A 14,891-nucleotide genomic window follows, 5' to 3' on the forward strand; every position below is an offset into this window, starting at 1 on the left:
GGCTGCAGCTCAGCCCTGTTCCAGCTCCAGGAGCATTTGGCCTCCCTCATCCCACAGGAGGTTTCTGCAGAGAGTAGCAGCAGGAGGAAGAGAAGTCTCATTCTGGCTGTTCTTGCTGCTTCCAAATTATTGTAGGTATAGTTTCAAAGAGGAGGAGGAATGCAGTATTCCTCAGAAGAGCATGCTTCCTCTGACTGTCCAGACAGAGGTGAGCCAATGGTTCACCTGAAGGGGATGAAGAGAAGTCATTGGCACACAGACCACCTGCCTTGCCCATGAGCTTCTCCAAGGATCTGAGTACAAGAGGATGCATTTAAGTGTCTCCTCTTTGGTGCCTGGATTCAAGACATACCTCCACCTGCTCTACAACCCCATCCTTGTTTCACTGGACTGCAAGGTGGTATCTTGGGACAGGAGATCCCATGAGGCTGAGCAAGAGTGCCAAGAATAATTGATTATTTGCATAATTAAAAGGTTCCCAAGTTAAATCACCTCTTCAAATTCCTGAATGATTTGCAAAGAAGCAGCTGGAGAAAAACAAGTTGCTGAGACCTCACTGATGTGGCTTCTTCATAGGAGCCAGGATGATGTGGTTCTTGTCAAGGGTGTGCTTTTTTTTTTTGCTGTGTCCTGTGTGAGGTTCCCCTACAAAAACAATAAAACAAGAGGAAAGGAAAAACAGAAAGTGTCATCAGAATGGCTTCTGTTTCCCCGACATTGACTGGACAAATGCATCTTAGATTCAGCATCTTGGTGCCCTAAATGACTTTGCCTGAGAAGAGGAGGCCTTGGAAATGAGCAAGGGAGAGTCACCCCAAGATTTACTTCTTAATGATTTTGCTCAGCACTTAATAGAAGATGTAAATGTCATTGAGGCAAAGTGAAATGATGGGCACACTGTGATCAGATGTGATCGATACCAAAAAGGGAGATTTGGAAGAGAGTCCAATGCAATTGTATTTGATTTCGAATGAGGAACATTTCTCAAAATAGGGATCAGACAAAAAGGAAGTTCAAAGCAGGAGTACAAAGAGTTAAAGTTCTGCAAAGTTCTTGGATGTTGCAAACAACAGTTACTATATTACTGCAGGAATGGATGCTGCAGGTTAGGAAAGGTCTAGGTGGTCACTGGTCTGATTGGTCGAACATTGCTTTCTTTTTTTTTATAAGTTTTATTCTTAATTTGTACCTAACCAAAATAAATAAATAAATAAATAAATAAATAAATCAATCAATCAATCAATCAATCAATCATCGATAACATTAGACCTACTGGGTCATCCCCATGCATTTCTTCTTTTTATGTTAAACTGTAAACATATTTAAGCCTATGCATGGTCCCGTTTCTCTAGCCAACAATAAAAATTCCCAGGTTTGATAGAGGTATATATCTTCTTTCTCCCTCAGAGACAAAGTCAATCTGTCCATTTCCACAGAGTTCAAGTTCTTTTTTAGAGTCAGTTCATTGGTAGGTGGCTATTCACTCTTCCAGTGTTGGGCAAATGCAATCCTTGCCGCACTAATTACATGTAAAGTCAAGTACATTTCTTGTTTACTAAGATCATCAGGTACAATGCCTAATAAGAAAACTTCAGGTTTAAATGTTAGAGGTTTTTGTAACATTTCCTCAAGCCATATGAGTATTTTAATCCAATACTTTTTTGCCTTATCACAGGTCCACCACATATGATAAAAAGTATCCAATTTGTGTTTACATTTCCAACATCCATTTGACATATTTGGAAAGATTGTAGCTAACCTACTTGGCAACAAATACTATCTATAAAACATTTTATACAGGTTTTCTTTGTATGAGGTTGCTAATGTTACTTTAATATTTCTTTCCCACAGCTTTTGCCATTTCTCTAACTTAATATTATATCTAAAGTTTTGTGCCCATGCTATCATAGTTTCCTTAACCTGTTCATCTTCCATTCTCCTATTCAATAGGAAATTATGCAATCTTTTAATCATTTTCTCATCTGATTTAAGAATCACGTGATCAAATGCTGTTGACTCCTTATAAAAGCCCCACATTCTATAGTCTTTAGCATATCTTTAGCATAATTTTTTCACCAAACTCCATTTGAACTAGTTGTTGCTTCATGTTGTTGTTAGTCGCGAAGTCATGTCCCACCCATTGCGACCCGATGGACAACATTCCTCCAGGCCTTTCTGTCCTCCACCATCCCCCCGAGTCCACTTAAGTTGCTTCATAAAATGCCAATTAAAATGGTCAAAAGCCTTCTGTGCATCCATGAATAATAACTTTGATTTTTCAGAATGTACCTCATAAACCTCTAAAATGTCCAAGATGATTCTCATATTATTCCTCATTTGTCTTTTAGTTAAAAAGCCATTTGGTCTGGATGTATGAAGTCTGTTAAGTACTTCTTTAGTCTTTCTGCCATTACAGAGGCAAAAATTTTGTAATCCACATTTAGTAGTGATATAGGTCTATAGTTCTGGATCTGTGTCAAGTCTGTATCTTCTTTTGGTATTAATGTAATGTTTGCCTCTGTCCAAATATTTGGTATTTTAGCCTCTAGCAATTCTGCATTACATATATCCTTAAGAGGCATAGACAGGATTCCTTGTAAAGTTTCCTCCGGGCCTGGGGTTATGTCATTCTTTTGTCTCTTAATTGGCTCAGTTACTTCTGTCATTGTTACTTCTTCATTAAGTGCTTTTTGGTATTTCTCTGGTAGCTTTGTTAGTTTTCCCTTTCGGATATACTCATTAACTTTCTCCGTAGAGGTCTCTTTATTCTGGTACAGCTTTGCAAAGAAGTCTTCCACTATTTTCTTAATTTGTGTGCTTTGTACTTGCAATCGTCCTTCTCCGTCCTTCAGTTTATATACTATTAATCTCTTCTCTCTTCCCTTCTTTACTTTATAAGCTAACCATCTCTCTGGTTTATTAGCATTTTCAAAAAAAATCTGTTTAGTCAGCTTCATTTGCTTGGTAAGTTCATTTGTATCCATGAGGTTTAGTTTGTATTTTAGAATATTCATTTGTGTCTTAAGGTCTTTTTTAGATGGAACTTCCTATAGCTCATGTTCAAGCTTCATCAATTCCTCTACTAATTTAGATAGTTCCTGCTTTCTCATTTTATTTATTTTTGCTGAGTATGCAGCCCTCAAAACATCATGTCTTATAGACCTTTTTGCAAATTTAACATGAACTTCCCTGGGTAGCTTATGTTTTCTAACATAGTTTGAATTAACTCTATAAACCATATCAATATTTCCATCCACCTCTTCGTTTTCCAAATCCAACACCTCTGCCAGCATAGTAATTATTAATTCCCTTAAGTCTTCATTCTTTCCCTCAGATATGTTCTGGAATCTTAAATAATTGAATGCCTTCTCCATCTCTAATATAGCAACTGAGTCCCATAGTAACTTATTTGTTTGTTTTAATAGTTGTGTTTCTTTGTCTACTGTTTCAATTCTTGCATGGGTTTGTTGTATTTTAATATTCTGTTCAGTTTTGAGTCAAACATCTGTCAATTGATTAGATACATCCCTAACAGCTGTCCAATTTATCCAATCTTTCTCTTTTTTCCATCACCATGTTCTTTTGCTCTGCTGTCATATTCTTTTGCTCTCAGGTCAGTTTTAATATAGAATTTTGCATGGCCTCTTGAGATGCTTGCACCAATGTTAGAGATGATTGTATCGCCAAAAGTGTCATTTGCAGATCTTTTTGGTATTTTTCAACATCTGCAGTTTTTCCTGAAGAGTTGGACTCTGGGTAGCCAATGCAGGTGCCGAGGAGGAGGGTGTGTGTGTTTTTTTTCATAATGATAGAGATTTTTGCTGGTAGCTACAAAACGACAGCAGGAAAAATCCTCTGGCGGGGTGGGGGGAGGAAAGGAGGAGGCTTGTTTAATACACAGCATATCTGTTATAAGTAAAATGGCCACAGGATGGCAGCAAAAGAGTTGCTTGTTGGTGTGATGCCAGGAAAAGACAAGACGTCTCTGAGTCCAGCAAGTAAGAAGAAAGACTTTTCTATCATTTAATCTGCAATCATTTCTATTTTGATTCTTCACCCGTGGGAAGGTTAAAAGGCTTTTCTTTTCTAAGGCTCAGATTTCCAAGATCTCAGCTCCTCTCCCCTAGATTAGTAGTGGCCGGGGGGGGGGGGGGTGGAAGCCCTCCATCAAAAGGGCTTTTCTTTTTTTCCTTTTATCCGGATCAACATTTACTTCAGGTTCTTTCACAGGTAATATTTTGAATATTTCCTATGCGTTTCAAGCTTTTATTCTTCATTATGTTGCCGTTTGTCAATGGCTTGCAGGTGGTGGATTTCCCCTTGTGTCGTTCAACTGAGAAAATCCCAAGTTTCTCCCAGCAGATGCAGAGCTGCCACTCCGCACCAGCCAGAAGTGTGCTCAAGCTTCTAGTCCCTGCCCCAACAGGGCTTGGATGGGCCTCTTACGGCCCCCTGTCGAACAGATTACCAGCGTGATTCATGGGAGGTCCCGTTCTTCACAGCTATCTCACCACAATATCAACCAGAAGTCTCTCTCTCTTCAAATGTTCTGAGTGAAAAAACACAGTCCCCCTTTCTCTACTGGATGGTCCCTGAGGATGGCATCCAGTACACTCAGATTGTAAAACTGCTGCTGCATTTCAGGTGGATGATGCTTGGTCTGCTGTCTGTGGACAATGAGAATGGAATGAAGTTCGCGAGAACCTTGAAACCGGAGCTCCTCAGGAATGGTATTTGTATGATTTTTTCACATAGCTTCCCAGAACTGAAATTGGGTTATTTTAGGCTCCTCCATGCAGAAAGGATGAAGCTGGTAGAACCCAATGTCTATATTTATTTTGTAGAGATGGATTACTTCACCTATGCCATACAGATTGTAGCAGCAGAAACTAAAGGATTGATGAAAACTTTAGCAGGGAAAACCTACATCACCACAATGCTGTGGGACTTCTCCCTTTACTTGGCTATTTCTCTTTCTGATTTGGAGCATGTCTATATGTATTTCCCCTTCAATCTAGAAAAAAACCCAAGGACAGACGTTAAGCGTTTCATAGCTTTTTCTGCAGTTATGAAGATTCTTGTTGATGAACATTTAGTGTGTGTATTCAAACCATGTGCACTCAGTGAAAGGGTGGCGAAGGTGTGGGGAGAAGGAGTAACGGAGGGCCCTGTCCAAAGCAGACACGATGAGAACCATTTCTCCAGACAGCTTCTTCACTTACCGCACCATCCATGCAGTGGCTCGTGCTTTGGCTGCGGCTTTAACCTCCAGATTCAAGAGGCTGCAGAAGGACAGGGGACACAGGCTGGGCATGCAAAGGCTGCAGGCATGGCAGATATTTCCTTCTCCTCTAAAATACTGTGGCTGATCATACAACGTTCAGTTCTGAAGTTCTTGCCTTGAAATAAGACTCTTCATAAGTAAGAGTCATAATCATAAAAAATAAGATTTTCCTAGACTGTCCCCACCGTGGTCTGATGCTGGTTAAGACAATATAAAATTAAAAAAAAAGCACAGCATCTTAATAAAATTTCCAAACACTAAAACCCCAATTAAAACAATCAAATCTTAAAACATTGTGAGAACACAAAGCCTGGTGCCAAAAAGAATACAGAGACGACCCCAGGTGGACCTCTCTGGGGAGCAAATTCTACAGTTGGGGAACCACTGCAGAGCAGGTCCTTGTCTGGGTAGTCACCCTCCTAATCTCCTTCAGGGAGTGCTCCAGGAGAAAGGCCTCTGCCCCAGATGTTCAGGAGCTGGCAGGCAAATATGGAAGTAGACCCATCTTCAAGTAACCAGGCTCCAAGCCATTTAGGAATAAATAGGAAACCACCAGCACCTTTAATTGGGCTGGAACTTCAACTTGTAGCAAATGTAGGTGGAAAATGTGTGGCATCATGTGTACATACCTGCTGGTCCTCGTAAACAACGTGGAACCTCTTTTCTTAAATAGTTGAAGTATCCAGACCATCTTCAAGTGTAGCCCCGTCTAGAGCACGTTCCAGTAGTCCGATCAGGAAGTTAGCAGTGCATGGGTCACCGGTGCTGGGCACTGCCCTTCCAGATGTGGTGCAGCTGATAAATCAGCCAAACCTGAAGAAAAGTGCTCCTCACCACCCCCACCTCCAGGATCCTGCTAGGATCTCCATCTTGCCTTGATTGAGCTTCAATTCATTGGCCCTCATCCACCCCATCACCTGGCTAGGCACCCATGCAGGACCTCCAGTGTCTCACCTGATTCAAAGTAAAAGAGAGGTACTGCTGTGTGTCATCAGTTTTCTGATGAATCGAGAGCCCAGACCTGCAGATGACCTCTCCCAGCGGTTTCATGTAGATGCTAAAAAGCATGGGTGATACGGAGGAACCGTGTGGAACCCCATGGCAAAGCTGTCATGGTGCAGAGCCACAGTGCGAAAGCAGCACCTTCTGGAATCAGTCAGCCAAGTGGGACTGGAGCCACCCCAGAGAAAAGCCTCCAACCCCCAACTCAGCCAGACTATCCAGAAGGCTAAAATGGTGGATGGTATCAAAAGCTGCTGGGAGGACCTGGAGAACAAACAGGGACGACACCCCCCCAATCCCTCTCCTTGCACACATCATCTAACAGAGTGACCAAGCAGCTTCTGTCCCATTACCAGGCCGTTAACCAGGCTGAATCAGATGATCAGTTTCAACCAAGAGAGCTTGGAGTTGCCTGGCCTACACCTGCTTGAGCATCTTGCCTAAAGAGGCGATGTTTACCACCGGTCTTTAATTGGTGGCCATCTCTGGGTCCAGGTTTGCCCTCTTCACGATGGGCCTAATCACTGTCTTCTTCAAGGGAGTGGGAACCAGACTCCCACTCAGGATGTCATTAGCTGCCTCCTGGAAACAGGTGTGCATCCCATCCTTGACTGTGGTGAGCAGCCATAAAAGGCAGGGTTTGAGTGAACAAGTGGTAGGCCTCACAAATCCAAGCACCTTGTGTTCATCCTAAGGCTGCAGCACCGAAAACTCATCCAAGAAAATTGGACTGAATGGCATGTTGGACACCTCCCATAGGAGGTACTACAGTTGTGGAGCCCAGCTTCTGAAGAATCTGAGCAATTTCATTCCTTCAAAGCTGGGCAAAGTTGTCACAGCGAGCCACTGATTGTGCTAAAATTCCTTTGAGTGATTTGTGGTGAAGAAAGCAGGGCTTGCTGTCTTGGCTGGCTTCAGATCACAAGGAAGTCTTTGTTTAAACAAGCACACCCACAAATGACCAGGATTCCTAATTCCAGGATATAGTCTAGTTCCCAGCCAAGCAGATCAGAGGGAGTTGTCCCGGTTGATCTAGGACTTTCAACACAAGAAAGTATTATATGGTAGTTTTCTGCTGCATGCTTATTCTTCCAATTCACTTGACCAACTTGATTCTAAGGCAAGAATTCACATTTTCTTAAGGACATCTTGCCTAAGAAATGCTTTCTGTACTTGGAAATGTTTTCAATGATTTATTGATTTGATAAAACCTCCTGTGCGCTTGCACTGTGTGCCACTCAGTGAAATCCCAGACAAGTTCGTGAAGGATGGCAGCCTCTGTTCCCCTGGAAGTGCTGGCCTCCCTTTCCCTTGGCCTCCGCCCTGGCCCAGATTACAAACCTAAGTGTATGCACCTAACAAAATCTTTTTCCAACATTCGTGAAGGGGACTTAGGACATCCTGGGAGGAAATCAGAATCTGTCTCCATGACACAGAACTTGGCCATCCACAAAAACTTGGAAGTATCCCTGAGTCAAAATAGCAAGTGTGAGGCATGCCATGTGACTTCCTGATTCCATGATGCTTGTGCTTTCTCTGTTCTTTCAGCTCTACCCTTTCCTGAGCAACCCCCAGTTCCACAATAGTTCTATTGACGAGGTGTATTTGGATGAAAATGGAGATCTTTCAGCTGACTTGGACCTTGTGAGATGGCTGAGGTTTCCTAAAAAGACAGCTGAAAGAGTGAAAGTTGGAAGTCTAGAAAGACATGGTTTGCCTGGCCCCAAGTTGACAATTCATCAAGATCCCATTGCATGGCCCGAATGGCAAGATCAGGTGAACCCTCCCATTCATCCCTTCATAATTTCACATTTCTTAACCAGGAAGAGATGGACCACAAGTTTTTAACAGAGGCACTGAATATAACTGGGAGGGACTGTCATAAATCTTTTGCATTTTCTATATATACTTTTCTATCCTGTTGCATAGTTAGATGTCTCAGAACGGTTTACAGCCAATTAATCCAAACAATAAAAATAAGAATCGCAGTATCCCAGCATCCAATGTAAACATATGAACCCACTAAAGAGCCAAGTTAACAGTTAAAATACTTAGAGAATAAAAAGGGCATTATCTGATGCTGAAAGGAAGGAAGCATTGGCACCAGGTGGACCTCTCTGGCTAGTGTGTTCCTCAATCGCTGTGCAAGTACAGAGAAGAACCTGCCCCGGGTACTCACCAATCCTGTTCTCTTTCAAGGACAGCTTGCAGAGCAGGGCCTCTGAATCAGATCTCAAGGGGCGGGAGGGCACATAGAGGAGAAGGTGCTTCTTCAGGTATCCAGGACATAAGCAATTTCAGTATTTATAGATCTTCACCAGCACCTTAAAGGGAGCTCAATCTTCTATCGGTAGTCAGTGTTGGTGATAGAGGACCAGCATTCTATGTGAACACTTACCTGTACCAGTTAATATCCTGACAGCTCTGGTCTGATGATATTTCAGCATCTGGATGTCTTTAACAGCAGCCCCAGGTGGGATGTGTTACAGTAATCCACTTGGGAAGTTACCATAAGGCGAGTCACTCTTCTTAGGCAGTGCTCATACAGTAAAGAGCATATGGTTGAACCAGCCAAAGATGGAAAAAGGCACTCCTTGCCACCACTGCCGCCTGAGAGACATTGGACAGCTCCAGAATGAAGAGCACACCCCAGCTGTGCACACAGGTTTCACTCACCAGTCGGGCTAAACTGCCGACCAACCAGACCTTTGTCTTATCTGGATTGAGCCTCAATTTATTGGCACTCACCCAATAAGGAAGAGATTAAGAATGGCCCCTGCCTCACCTGGATTAGATGTAAATGAGAGGTACAGCTACGTATCATCAGCATCCAGGTGATTCTGCAACCCAAACCTCCAGATGACCTCTCCCAGCGGTTTCATGTAGATGTTAAATAGCATGGGGATGAAATTGGAAACCTGCTCAACTCCAAAGCAAAGCTGGCATGGTGCAGGGCCCCAGTGCTGCAGCACCACATTTAACATTGAAGATTTAGTTGTACTGATGGGATCAGTTGCAATCCTGTGGGTCTGATCCTCTTCACACTTTCCAGCTTTTTCTCCCCTGTCACAGCTGAATCAGCCCTAACCAATTTTCCTTGATGCGCCTTCCCTCTGTGATCAGCCGCTACCAAAATCCAGGTGTGTGGAGAGCTGCCACCCAGAATTCTTCATGGTGGCTCAGGAAGGCCAGACCGTTTATTTATTCATTTAGGAGACTTCTATGCCTCCCCATTCGCTGAAGACTCGGGGCGGCTCACGTTTGCTGCTATGACTGCATTCCATGCAAAGAAGGGACCATCTCCACTCGGGAAGGTGAGTAATTTTGGAGGAAAAGGCAGGGCCTGAGGGGGGGTGGGGGGGAGTCAACCATGTAATGAGGTTCATTGGCATATGAACCCAGATGACTACACTGTTTCTGCAGCATCAGAGCAGAAAATTATATTCAGTCTTGGAAGTATTGGATCAGCCAAATTCTGTGTGGTGCTTTCAGCATCTCAGAGCCCTCATCCTTCCATTGCTTCAGCAGCCACTTTTAATCACGCCCTGCTCTGCACCAGAGACATGTTTTCCTTTCATGAGTATGCTGGGAAATGCTGCACTACCCGCCAATTGCCCCTCTTCCCTGCTTCTCTTGTCATCTCTCCAAAAAAAATCCATTCCATTCTGCAGGTGGTGTTTTGTCATGGTACAATGTTTTTCCTCTCCGCACTATCCCTTCCCACACCCTGGGCACTCCAGCCCGAACTGACCCAGTGGTCCTTTCTCTCCTGGTCCAGGGGAACTCACAGCTCCCTGAGCTGCTCCCCCAGAAACACTGAGGTGGGTTGTGAAAATGGGAATTGCTGAGAGATGTGAACTTTTAGAACTTCTCCAGGCTCATCTGGAAGAACTGAGAATGACATTCTCCTCTTGAAGGCACTGCGGGACTTCTCTGTAGGGGTGGTGCTTGGGTGGGTTTCTCGGACCAAAGGAAAATGCAAGCGATGATGTTTCTGCATCTGAGGGTGGGGAATCAGGCTTGCCTAGGAGTTTTGTGAAGGAGGACATGGGACTTGTTCCTCAGCTGTGCATGCTGGGCTTCAGCAGTTTCTGCACTGGGAGGGAGGCTTCTATGCAGTCCATGATGGGTGGGGAAAGTCCATGATGCTTCTTGTTTTTCTGAGGGGTGTAAAGTAGGCATGGAAGGCCCAGCAATGATGCGCATTCCTCTCTACCAAATATGGAGTACCTTGTCACAGTATGTATTCACTCATTTGTTCATTTGACTGATTTATATCCAGCCCCTTTTCCTTCAAGGGGCTCAGAGGAGCTGACAGAATTTTCCTTCCTGTCAGGTAAATTGGGCCAATGATCCGTGGCTGACCCAAAGTCACCCAGTGGGCTCCACGGCTGCGTGGTGACCATAACAGGACCACCCAGATCCAGTCCCACAGGTAGGTTCAAACACTGCAGCAGGTGGGCTCCAAACTTTTCATGCTTTGCCCACTGCAGATTTCCCCTTTCCTCTCTATGGGCGCAAAGCTGCTCAGGGTGACCCTGGAGTGTCTAGCACCTCTCTCAGCCACCTCTCTTGCAGTATTGCAGTTTGCATGTCATACTGGGGCAGAGTGCCTGGCTTGAAGTGCACCATGCATGGGTAAAAAAGATCTCCCTTTTTTGAAATGTCATAGAAGGAGCTCTCACATGTGGGGTCTGGGCCACTTGACAAGCTGAGCCCTCTGCAATCTTGAGGAGGTCTGCATGGGCTGCAGAGGATGGATTAGCAGGGAATGTGGAGTGTTCTGTCCTGCTTTCAGGCTGCCCATCCACAAAATGTGGCACAAGGAGGCCAGTGGGGGAAGGCTGCAGGGCCCCCATTGAAGCAGCTCCATTGCTTTCAAGCAAACATGTTCAAAGGACTGCAAAAAACTTCAAGAAGCCTCTCCACTGCCAGAGCCCCTCTAGCCTAAGGGGGTCCTTTGCCTCAAGTTGCCCAGTGCAGTCAGCTCAGCCTGCCATTCTTCTGCTGGCTTCCTTGCCTTGAGAGCCGCCTCATCTGCAGCAGAGCAGCACATGTAGAGCGGAGACCTTCCTTTGCCCCAGAACAGAAGTGGACCTGCATAAAAGCAGGGGAAACTATGTAAGGGAAGGGAAGGGGACTGGAAAATGTTGAATTCTTAGACAGTGTTCACTGGATCCCCTTCTTGAATCTTCCATCTTTTTCCACTCCTCCTACAGGGACTTCCCTGTTTTCAGATCTTCCCATTCCTGGAAACAGAACCCCTCTCCAAATGCAGAAGAGGAAGCTGGGCTGGGCAGAGCAGAAAGATTGGGGGAAAACACTTAAAGAGGGATTTTAATGAGATCTGACTAGTGAGGAGTATAAGGGAAAAATTATTCCATTCTTCTATTCATGAATTAAAAAATAGCAGTTGCATGAATTGGACATTTGGTAGGATTGTGTGCCAATACACCACCAAGAAGGTATGGGAAGGGAGATTTTGGACCCCACATGTCTCATGGCAAAAGTTTTCCTAGTGCACAGGAAATTTTTGAAAAATATGAGAAGCTGCATTGTAGTTCTTTCAGTCAGCATCCTGTGAACATGGTTTACCTGGTGACAAGTCAAAATATGGTACGAAATTTTCAGACTGCAAACAGAAACGATTAGCAGAAAGAAGAAAACACAGAACAGAAAGCATTTCTAATGTGATTAAAGGAGGAAAAATGTTGCTTGCAGTTTCCCAATTTTTGATATGGAGCATCCTTTTTCCCAGCTATGGAAAACTGCAAGATAAATTTGTTTGTTTGTTAATGTCTGTATCACTCATATACCAAGAATGGATGGTTGGGTGATTCATAAAAGTCAGAATCTTGAGCTACTGATGAACATGAGAGAATTGGGCATGTTCTGACTTGAGAAGAGAAGACAGAGGGAAGGACATGATATCCATCTAGAAGTCCTTCAAAGGCTGAAACAAAGAGACCTGATACCAGAGTGCAGGACAAGGAAAATTCAAGTGAATCTGCAACAAATTCTGGGGTGCCCCCTTCATGCTAATTACCGACCATGAGCCACAACAGTGCTAAATCACATGAAAGAGGGCAACCCACAGCTCACCGGGTGGTACGTATCTGGCTTAGCAAGTTTGTGCCTTTACCATGAGATTTAGGCATGGATGGCAGCATGCAAAATTGGATTTTCTTCTCCTTGCAGGGGTCGTGGACCATTGAGAATTTTCCTTGACCGTTGCTCAGGCTGGAAGCAATCTAGTTCAACTTTGATGGCACAATATTTTCCAGTTAACCCATACATATGGGGGATTTCAGAGGAGATGTTTGTCACCCTGGGAGAAAGCAGCAAATGTTCTGGGCTGGAAGACCAGGGCCAGGAATGATGGAGAAAAATGGAGGGTCAGGGTGACTTCAGACTGTGCTCAAAACCTTCTCAAGTGGTTGCAGGCTCAGAAGAAAAAAAAAGAACTGGCAGGAAAAGTCCAGGCATGATTGGAAGTGTTGCAGGATGGGAAGTAAAGGGCAAATCAAGATAAGAAACCAGCCATGGCCAAGAGTCCCCAAGCCCCTGGAAGTGGAGCCTTTTTCAGGGCCTCTTATGTCTGAGCTCCTGGTCTGCATGACTGGATGAACCACAACCCTGCAATCACCCACAGGTTGGGAGTAATCCTGTAAGTTTTTGCAAGATGAACAAGTCTGGCAGGCAAGTGAGGACAGAATGCCCCTCTGCTTTCTCCCACCAGTGAAAGTGGTTCTTTGGGTCAAGGGACAAAAGCCACACTTGTGCTAGGGATGAGGGGACTTTGTTGCTTTACTGCAGGACAGCGATGATAAAGGAAAGGGGGGAACAGAGTTCCATGAATTGTCTCCTGCTCTTCGGAGCTCACCAAAAATGACCATGTGCCTGATCTTTGCTGGTGCTCAGCACCATCTGCAGCCAGTAGTGTCCTGACCTTCTTCTCTTAGGAAGGGTTCCTGACCATGGGTATGTCTTTCGTGTTCCCAAATTCCCACCTGCTCTCATTGAACTAGAAGAGATGAGGTTGTTTTCCATGAAACTCATTGGGAATGGACATGCAAATATCCAGGTGGATTTGTCCAGGACATCCACATGCCAAATGCTCGAACTTGACCTACCTATCTGGTTCCCAGGCCATGATTATTTCAAAGTAACCAAAGCTTGGGAAGATCCATATCAGTAAGTGAACTATGCCCAGCGGATGAAACAATTATCTTCCCAGGTATCAGCAGAAGTTCAGAATACAAAGAGGAGTGTCCAAAAGCAGAACTGAATTACAATCTAGGAACAGCAGACTCTAAATGTTTTCAGGCCTAAGCAGTCACAGGTGGGAAAGGGCAAGAGACAGCAAGCTGAGTCCCCAGTGGAGAAGAAGTGAAGAACTGGAAGGTGGAAAGGGAAGGACCAGACACAAGGGAAGGATGGGGACACAGCACATTGCTTTGTGATCAAAGCAGTCTTAGAAACATAGTAACAGAGCGAGTGAGAAGGGGCCTCACGGGCCATCTAGTCTGACCTCCAGCTCCAACTGGCTCTGATCACGACATGCCCACCATGTGCATGTCCAGCCTATCTTTGAACACCCTCACCGATGGGGCCTCAACCACCTCCTGTGGAAGCCCATTCCATACCCTGGGGGTTATAACTGTCAGGAAGTGCTTCCTGGCATCTAAATGGAACCTTGTTTTCCTGGGCTTTGCTTCGTTAGAGTGCATCCTGCCCTAATCTGCAGAGAAGAACAGGTCTCTACCCACCTCCATGTGACACCCCTTCACATACTTGTATGTCACCAACAGTTCCCCTCTGATTCCCCTTCTCCTCTTCTCCAGACTGAAAAGACCCAGTCACCTCAATCCCACCTCATACAGCTTTCCATGCAAGCAGGCCACCAACCATGTGGCCCTGCACTGCACTGATTCTAAACTGGCTATATCCTTCATGTAACGGTGGGCACAAAACTGTGCACAATACTCCAGTTGCGGTTGTACCAGAGCTGTATAGAGAGGTAGCAATACCTCTCTTGATCTAGAAGCCATGCTCTGGCCATGAAACAAAAGGTGGTGTTCACCCTCTTGACCACCACATCACACTGTTGACTTTTGTTTAGCCTGCAGTCAGCCAGCATGCCTAGGACCCTTTCACAAGTGCTGCTCTGTAGCCACCTGTCCCATAACCTGTACTTAAGACATCCATTCCTATGCTTTGGGACTTAAAACAGCAGTTCCATCTTAGGGGATCTCGGGCAGGAAGTATTTGTAATGATCAGATGAAAGTCTGTCATTCAGGGCAAGAAAGCTGGATATTATGTGCACTGTTTGCTGCATAGAGATGGCAAGACAAAATAATGGCAGGAAATAATGTACACAATAATGCAGGAATGATTCATTCTGGACAAAGGAAGTATGTTTATTCCACCAAGAATGCAAAGGTCTCTTGGGAAATGGCTTGAATGTCTGAAGATGCAAAGTAAGAGACAGGATTTGCAAAGAGAAGACCAAGGAGAGAACAAAAGGAAAAAGGGCTGGGTTGATTGTTGGAAATCCATCTGTTATTACAGAGCAGTCAGAAGGTAGAATCCTGGGAGTGAACA

The sequence above is a fragment of the Varanus komodoensis genome, unplaced genomic scaffold (assembly GCF_004798865.1).
Source record: "Varanus komodoensis strain SLA01 unplaced genomic scaffold, ASM479886v1 scaffold144, whole genome shotgun sequence".
Taxonomy (NCBI): domain Eukaryota; kingdom Metazoa; phylum Chordata; class Lepidosauria; order Squamata; family Varanidae; genus Varanus; species Varanus komodoensis.